This window comes from Chiloscyllium plagiosum, chromosome 1 (genome assembly GCF_004010195.1).
Source record: "Chiloscyllium plagiosum isolate BGI_BamShark_2017 chromosome 1, ASM401019v2, whole genome shotgun sequence".
Lineage (NCBI taxonomy): Eukaryota > Metazoa > Chordata > Chondrichthyes > Orectolobiformes > Hemiscylliidae > Chiloscyllium > Chiloscyllium plagiosum.
The window spans coordinates 4,570,040-4,577,949 of NC_057710.1; the positions used below are offsets into that span (position 1 = coordinate 4,570,040).

General features: G+C 45.5%; 1 pseudogene; it reads right to left on the reverse strand.

Annotated features, from left to right (window-relative positions):
* Nucleotides 1-613: 613 nt before the first annotated feature.
* LOC122555945 lies at nt 614-767 on the reverse strand (annotated as a pseudogene).
* Nucleotides 768-7,910: the final 7,143 nt, after the last annotated feature.

The following is a 7,910-nucleotide window of genomic DNA, read 5'->3' on the forward strand; positions in this document are numbered from 1 at the left end:
TGAGAGTCTTTTTCCTAGGATGTTGACGTCGGCATGTACGTCGGCATATCTGCAAATTGAGGGGAGATAGATGTCAGAGGCAGGTTCTTTACTCAGAGAGTGGTAAGGGTGTGGAATGCCCCGCCTGTCAATGTAGTTAACACAGTCACATTAGGGAGGTTTAAACAATCCTTCGATAAGCATGTGGATGCTGATTGGATCGTGTAGGGGGATGGGCTTAGATTAGTTCACAGGTTGGTGCAACATCGAGGGCCGAAGGGCCTGTTCTGCGCTGTATTGTTCTATGTTCTATATTTCCAAGTCAGGATGGTGAGTGGCACAGAGGGGAACTTGTAGAGGGTGGTGTTCCCATGTGTCTGCTGCCCTTGTCCTTCCAGATGGAAGTAGTTTTTGTGGAGAAGTAGATGCTTGTGGGTTATGGGCTGCTTTGTCCTGGATGGTGTTGAGCTTCTCGAGTGCTATTGGAGCTGCCTCCATCCAGGCAAGTTGGGAGTATTCCTTACTTGTGTCCTGGTGGACAGGCTTTGGGGAGTCAGGAGGTGAGTTACTCACTACAGCATTCCTAGCCTCTGACCTGCTCTTGTAGCCACTGTGTTTTCAGTTTGTAAGTCAGCAGAGAGGGACATTGCAGTCTCCACTATCACAAGTTTTGCAGTCAAGTATCCTGTACTTGGGGACATCATGGGCACACCCAAAGTGTGATGGGGTAGCTTTGTCCTGGGAGAACCACCTTCATTGTCATGGTCTCTCTCCTGCCAAGTATTTATACGGTTATTCCAGTTAAACCATAGAAATAATACAGCACACAAGGGGGCCATCAGCCCATCTTATCCGTGCTAACCCAAAGACACCCAGATTCCCTTTCTAATTCCGTGGCCCATAACCATGCAGTTTACAGCACGTAAAGTGCAGATCCAGGTATTTCTCAGGAAGTTTAGAGTCTCTGCCTCAACCACTAACTCAGGCAGCGAATTCCAGACACCCACCACCCTCTGTGTCGGATGTTTTTCTTTAGCATTTATGGCCCATCCCTAATTGCCCAGACGGCAGAAAAGGACCATCCACATTCTGTGGGTCTGGAGTCACGTGTAGGCCAGACCAGGTAAGGATGGCAGTTTCCTTCCCGCTGCAGCATCAGTGAACCAGATGGGGCTTTCCAACAATTGGTTGTCATTAAGTCCTTAATTCCAGATTTGCTTTATTGAATTCAAATTCCACCATCTGCCATCGTGGGATTTGAACCCACATCTCCAGAACATTAACTGAGTCTCTGGATTAACCAACTAGCACTAATACTACAAGGCCATCACCCTCTCTTGGCATTAACCCCTCGATTGAGGTGCTCCACTTGTGTATTTCAGACCTTTGCACACCCCAGCCAGTTCCCACTCAGCCCTCTCAGCTCCAAATAATACAGCCTATATCGTCCTTCTCCATGGAGAGAAAGAGAGGGAGAGAAAAAGAGAGAGAGAGAAAAAGAGAGAGAGAGTTGAATCCTTCACCTGATTTAAACACAGGGATGAGAATTTTAAATTGGAGGTTTTGTTTGAACCAATGCAAGTTAGCAATGGATGATGGCTGAACACAGCCTCACATTGACCTGGAGAGTTTTGCCTGACTTGGCTTATGGGAGACTGATGGTGTGCCTTATTCCTGTTGAGAACTTTGAGTGAAAGCTCATGGAGTGAGTGCCTTGGATAATGAACTTCGAGCAGAAATTGCTACAGGCGCAAAGTAGGCCCAGTCCGAGAATAAGGAAATAGTTTTCACCTTATAGGTCAACGCATTCTCATCAGATAGGCTAGCGTCATTTCTGAGCATCTGTGAAATAATCGCATTAGCACCTTGTCAGGATATAGCATCGAGCTTCACACAATCAGTTACCCTGCAATGCGATATGTTAAGAGAGCAAGCCAGCAGTGAATTTGCAGAGAGCTGCAAACAGCTGTACATAACCACCAAGAGCCGGAGTGCACCATTCAGCTCATTCAGACACTTCCAACATCGAAAAGGACTGCAGCTGATCTCCAAGTTGGCGTGCCCACACATTCGACCCTTCGTCAATTCCTGAGCCCAAAACCCTCCTGTCCTGAGTCTTGAGTACAGTTCATGACTGAGCAATCGGAGGAAGGTAGTGACCATGAGTGAGAAGATAGAAAAATTTGCACAGATTTTAATTTCTGGGAAAGGTTGGATAGGTTGGAGTTAGAGCAGCATAAAGATTTATAAGATTACAAGGGGCACACTGTAGGGAATCACAGAATCCCTACAGTATGAAAGCAGGCCATTCGGCCCATCTATTCCACACAGGCACTCTAAAGAGCATCCCGCCCAGACCCATCCCCCTACCCTATCCCTGCATTACCCATGGCCAACCCACCTAACCTGCAAGTCTTTGGACTGTGAGAGGAAACCTGCACGCAGACACAGGGAGAACATGCGAATTCCACACAAACAGTTACCCGAGGCTGGAATCAAACCCGGGTCCTTAGTGCTGTGAGGCAGAAGTGCTAACCACTGAGCCACTGGGATTCGTGTTTATGAGCAAGGGTTGGGGAGGGGTACAGTTGAGGGGGGAGAAGTTATGTGGGGATTGAGTTAAAATAATTACTAAAAGGATGAGAGAGGAGTTGAGGAGAAACATTTTCACTGCTCAGGCTGGTGACCTCACAGCACTCAAGAAAAATTCTTGCTCATGAACCTGTAACCAAATTGGACCAAAAGGAAAGGGGGAATTAAATTGGCTGGCCCCCTTTTTAATGATATAGATAATAATAATGATACAAAAATAATATAAAGAGAGAGAAATCAACCTTGCAAATCTTGCAAATAATATCAAGGCAAATAATAGAGTCATAGAGTCATAGAGATGTACAGCATGGAAACAGACCCTTCGGTCCAACCCATCCATGCCAACCAGATATCCCAACCCAATCTAGTCCCACCTGCCAGCACCCGGCCCATATCCCTCCAAACCCTTCCTATTCATATACCCATCCAGATGCCTTTCAAATGTTGTAATTGTACCAGCCTCCACCACTTCCTCTGGCAGCTCATTCCATACACATACCACCCTCTGTGTGAAAATGTTATCCCGCAGGTCTCTTTTATAATTTTTCCCTCTCACCTAAACCTATGCCATCTAGTTCTGGACTCCCCGACCCCAGGGAAAAGACTTTGTCTATTTATCCTATCCATGCCCCTCATAATTTTGTAAACCTCTAGAAGTTTCTTTCAATATTTAAAAAGCAAGTGAAAAACCAAAGTGAACATAGGGCCCTTAGAGAATGAGACTGTAGGAATAATGATGGGAAATCAGGAACTGGCAGAGGAGTTGAATAAATACTTTGCATCAGTCTTCACAGAGAAGACACAAATGTTATCCCCAAATTACTCAACATTCAAGGAGGAGAGAAGATAGAGGAAAGGTGCTCAGGAAGCTGACGGGGCTAAAGGTCAATAGGACCCCTGGACCTGATGGGATTTAGCCTGGGATATTAAAGAAAGTGGATCAGTGTGCTGGAAGAGCACAGCAATTCAGGCAGCATCCGAGGCCTGAATTGCTGTGCTCTTCCAGCACACTGATCCAGAATCTGGTTTCCAGCATCTGCAGTCATTGTTTTTACCATATTAAAGAAAGTACCTACTGAGATAATGGATGTATTGGTCATCCTTCCACAGGCAACCTTCCAGGAATTGTTGCCTGTGGAAAAGTCCCAGAGAATTGAAAAACTGCCAATGTAGCAGCTTTTTTTAAAAAGAAGAGAAGTGAATGTACAATAGCCAAATTTGCAGATGATACAAAAATAGATGATGGGAAGCTTAGTGGTGAGGATGACACAATGAATCCACAGAGGGATCCAAACAGGTTATGTGAGTGCGCAAATACTTAGGCAGACAGAACACTGTGGTGAAATGTGAGGTTATGCAGTCTGGCAGGAAGACGAGATGAGCTGAATATTATATAAATGGAGCAAGACTGCAGAAAGGTACAGATGAATTTGTGGAGTTCTTGTAGCACACAAAATCAAGTTCAGTGTGTAATAGGGAAGGCAAATTGGTATTTATTTCAAAGGGAATGGGCTAAAACTGTATGAGGCACAGGTCAGACCACTGTTGGAATATTTTGGGCAGTTTTGGGCCCCTTATCTAAGGAAAGATATACTGGCATTGGGGGCAGACTAGAGAAGGTTTCCTGATGAAGGGCTTTTGCCCGAAACGTCGATTTCCCTGCTCCTCGGAAGCTGCCTGAACTGCTGTGCCTTTCCAGCACCACTAATCCAGAATCTGGTTTCCAGCATCTGCAGTCATTGTTTTTAATCGAGAGAAGGTTCACTCAGCTGATGAGGAGTGACTGAATAGATTGTGCCTGTACTCATTGGAGTTTAGCAGAATAAGAGGCAATGTTATTTAAACATAAAAGGTTATTAGAGGACTTGACAGGGTAGTTATGGAAAGGAACTTTCCCCTTGGGTGAGACGGGTCGCATATTTAAGTCAGAGATTTCTTCTCTCAGAGGGGAGTGAATCTGGAATTCTTTACCACAGAGGGCTGTGGAGGGTTGGTCATTCGGTATATTCAAGGCTGAGACAGATTTTTAATACAGAGGGAAGTCAAAGGTTATGGGGAATAAGGCAAGAAAATGGAGTTGAGGATTATTCAGATCAGATCTCATTGAATGATGGGCCAGGCTCGATGGGTTGAATTCAAAGGCTATGGACTTCGCTGACTAAGCCAACATTTATTACCCCTCCCTAATTTCCCAGAGGACAGTTGAGAGTCAAACACAAAGATCCAGGTATGAGTTCCAATCTGTCACACCACCTTCACTTTACGTGTGTTTATGGACCAGACCAAACCCACTCAAAATATATTAAGAAGATAATCTAGGCCCTAACCTTTTCTTATTTTAAAAGGTAAGTGTAAGGCATTGTGTTCTGGATGCAATTTGATTTGTCAGGCTACCGGGCTTGAAATAAACACATTTTATTCAGCATTATCATTGGCGATCCTTTGCAGGTGAGGAGGACTCTCTCCCACTCTCAGGGTGAGTCCGTAGGTGACTGTAAAGACCAATATGGCTACCTCAGGGTCTATTACACCTGGGACAGGTGGTGATCGTGGGAAGGGGCGAAGTGAGGTATTGGTGAAGCAACGTGCTCCAAAGTTTGTGAGAAGATTTGTAGCTCGGGTGCTCGTTGTTGTGGTGCTGTTCACCGAGCTGGGAATTTGTGTTGCAAACGTTTTGTCCCCTGTCAAGGTGACTTCCTCAGTGCTTGAGAACCTCCTGTGAAGCGCTTCTGTGATATTTCCTCTGGCATTTATAGTGGTTTGTCTCTGCCACTTCCGGTTGTCAGTTCCAGCTGTCCGCTGCAGTGGTCGGTATTTTGGGTCCAGGTCGATGTGCTTATTGATTGAATCTGTGGATGAGTGCATGTCTCTAGGAATTCCCTGGCTGTTCTTTGTTTGGCTTGTCCTATAATAGTAGTGTTGTCCCAGTCGAACTCATGTTGCTTGTCATCTGTATGTGTGGCTACTTAGGATAGCTGGTCGTGTCGTTTCGTGGCTAGTTGGTGTTCATGGATGCGGACCGTTAGCTGTCTTCCTGTTTGTCTTATGTAGTGTTTTGTACAGTCTTTGCATGGGATTTTATACACTACATTGGTTTTGCTCATGCTGGCTAGCGGGTCCTTCGTCCTGGTGAGTTGTTTTGTTGTTTGCTCCATTTGATGTTTTCCCCTGGCTTCCATTTGTCCCCAACAGCAAGCCTCCAGGTGCTCGATGCCTTCCCGGATCCTCCTCCTCCACTTGGGTCAGTGACTCCCAGGTTCTGTGGGAATGCTGCACTTCCCCACTGAGGCCTTGAGGGTTTCACTGATGTGTTTGCTCTGTCCATCTGAGGATCACCTGCCATTTCGAAACTGGCAGTGCAGCTCCTACTTGGGGAGTCTCACGCCGATGACACGCCCAGTCCATCATAGCCGATCAAGGGGGAGTCAGATGCGAGGGATGTTGGCCTGGCCGAGGACACTGGCATTGGTGTGTCTGTCTTCCCAGTGGATTTGCAGGATCTTGCACAGGCAGCATTGACGGGACAGCTCCACTGCCTTGAGGTGTCTGCTGCAGACAATCCACATCTCAGAGCCATATTGAACTTTATTCTCACTTTATTCATACGCTATAATTAAAATACGGACAAAACAAAATAAAAGGAAAGATTTGGCTTAATCTTAACTCCTATAAATGAACTGTTCCAATATGGTAACAGCCCACAAACACACCCTTTGCAAAGGTAAATTCAGTAAAATAGATTGTCTCACGTGCAATTCCATCAGCAGGAAGAAAACCCCAGCTTTTAGCTGGAACAGAGAAAGGAATAAAAACTTCCACATCCAGATTCAAGACTCTAGCAACTGCTACTGAAAGCTAAAACTAAAAATCCTGGCTCTGTGGGAGCTTGTCTGCACCCATTCAGGCTGCTTCTATTGTTCCCACCTTAAAAAACAACTGAAGGCTTCACAAGCTGTTTACTTTATTGGCTTTGGAGCATATTGCTCAGTACCTCTGTCTTAACCTTCCTTCATAAGAACAAATCTCTTCTGAAAGAGGCTAAAAGAATTAGAGTTAGGGACCAGAGGTTTCCAGGGGAGTGGTTAGGATTGATATTTTAGGGAGTAGAGGTTTGCAAAGGAAGGTGAGGAGGAGGAAGGATGTGATTCAAGTTAGCAGCAGACAGTTCGGGGCTGGAACTCAAGAGGGACAGACAGAGGATCAAATAACTAGCCAAAATTCAGAGCAGTATTAAAATAACTATTATTTTAACTACCAAATATTAACTTGAATAGTTTTAGTGTGCAGGGTAGAGAGGGAACAAAATTATTAAACTCCATCCAGGAGACTTTTAGCCAATAGGTCTGAAGCCCAATAAAGAAGGGGGTAGTCCGCTGTCTAATTTTGGGAAATGAGTATTGTCCCTTGAAGGCCCTATAGGGGGGAGCATGTCAAGGGTAGTGATCATAACTCAGTTAGACTTGAAATAGTTAGGTGAATGAATAAGGATGGGAACAAAATTCTGAACTGGGAAAAGGCTAAATTTACTCATAAGATGTGACTTGCAGTTAAAACCGTTTCAGAATGGTGGAAGGTATTCAAGGAGGAAATGAAGAGATGATGCTGCAGGCAAGGATGCCCCGAGGAATGGGACATTGGTGAGACCAAACAGATACTACGACAGCGTATGTATGGACACTGTGCAACAATCACCAGACAGGAATGTTCCCTTCCAGTCGGGGAACACTTCAGTGGTCAGGGACATTCAGCCTCGGATCTTCAGGTGACTATCATCCAAGGCAGACTTCGAGATACACAACAACGCAAAGTGGCTGAGTGGAGGCTGATAGCCAGGTTTGGTGTCCATGAGGATGGCCTCAATCGGGACCTTGGATTTGTGTCACACTACAGGTGACCCCACCACAATAAACACTCTCACACATACACACACTCTTACACGTGATCACACTCACATAGGCCTTCTCTCGTACACACGCTCTCCGTCAAGCACACACACAGACCCCCAAACCCACATTCACATTCACACGCACACCCTCTCATATGTATATACTCCATCACACTCCTGCGTACATGCTCTCTCCCTCATCCACACACAATCTCTATCTCTCTCCTTCACATGTACGCAGACACACATATCTCTGTGGGGCGAACTTGCATTTGCAGATTTGTATTTGCAGACATACTCTATTTTGCTCAAAAACACACAATCTGGAGGCAGTCAGTCCATGTAACATAGAACATAGACCATTACAGCGCAGTACAGGCCCTTCGGCCCTTGATGTTGCACCGACCTACGAAATTAATCTGATGCCCACCTAACCTACACCGTTCCATTATTG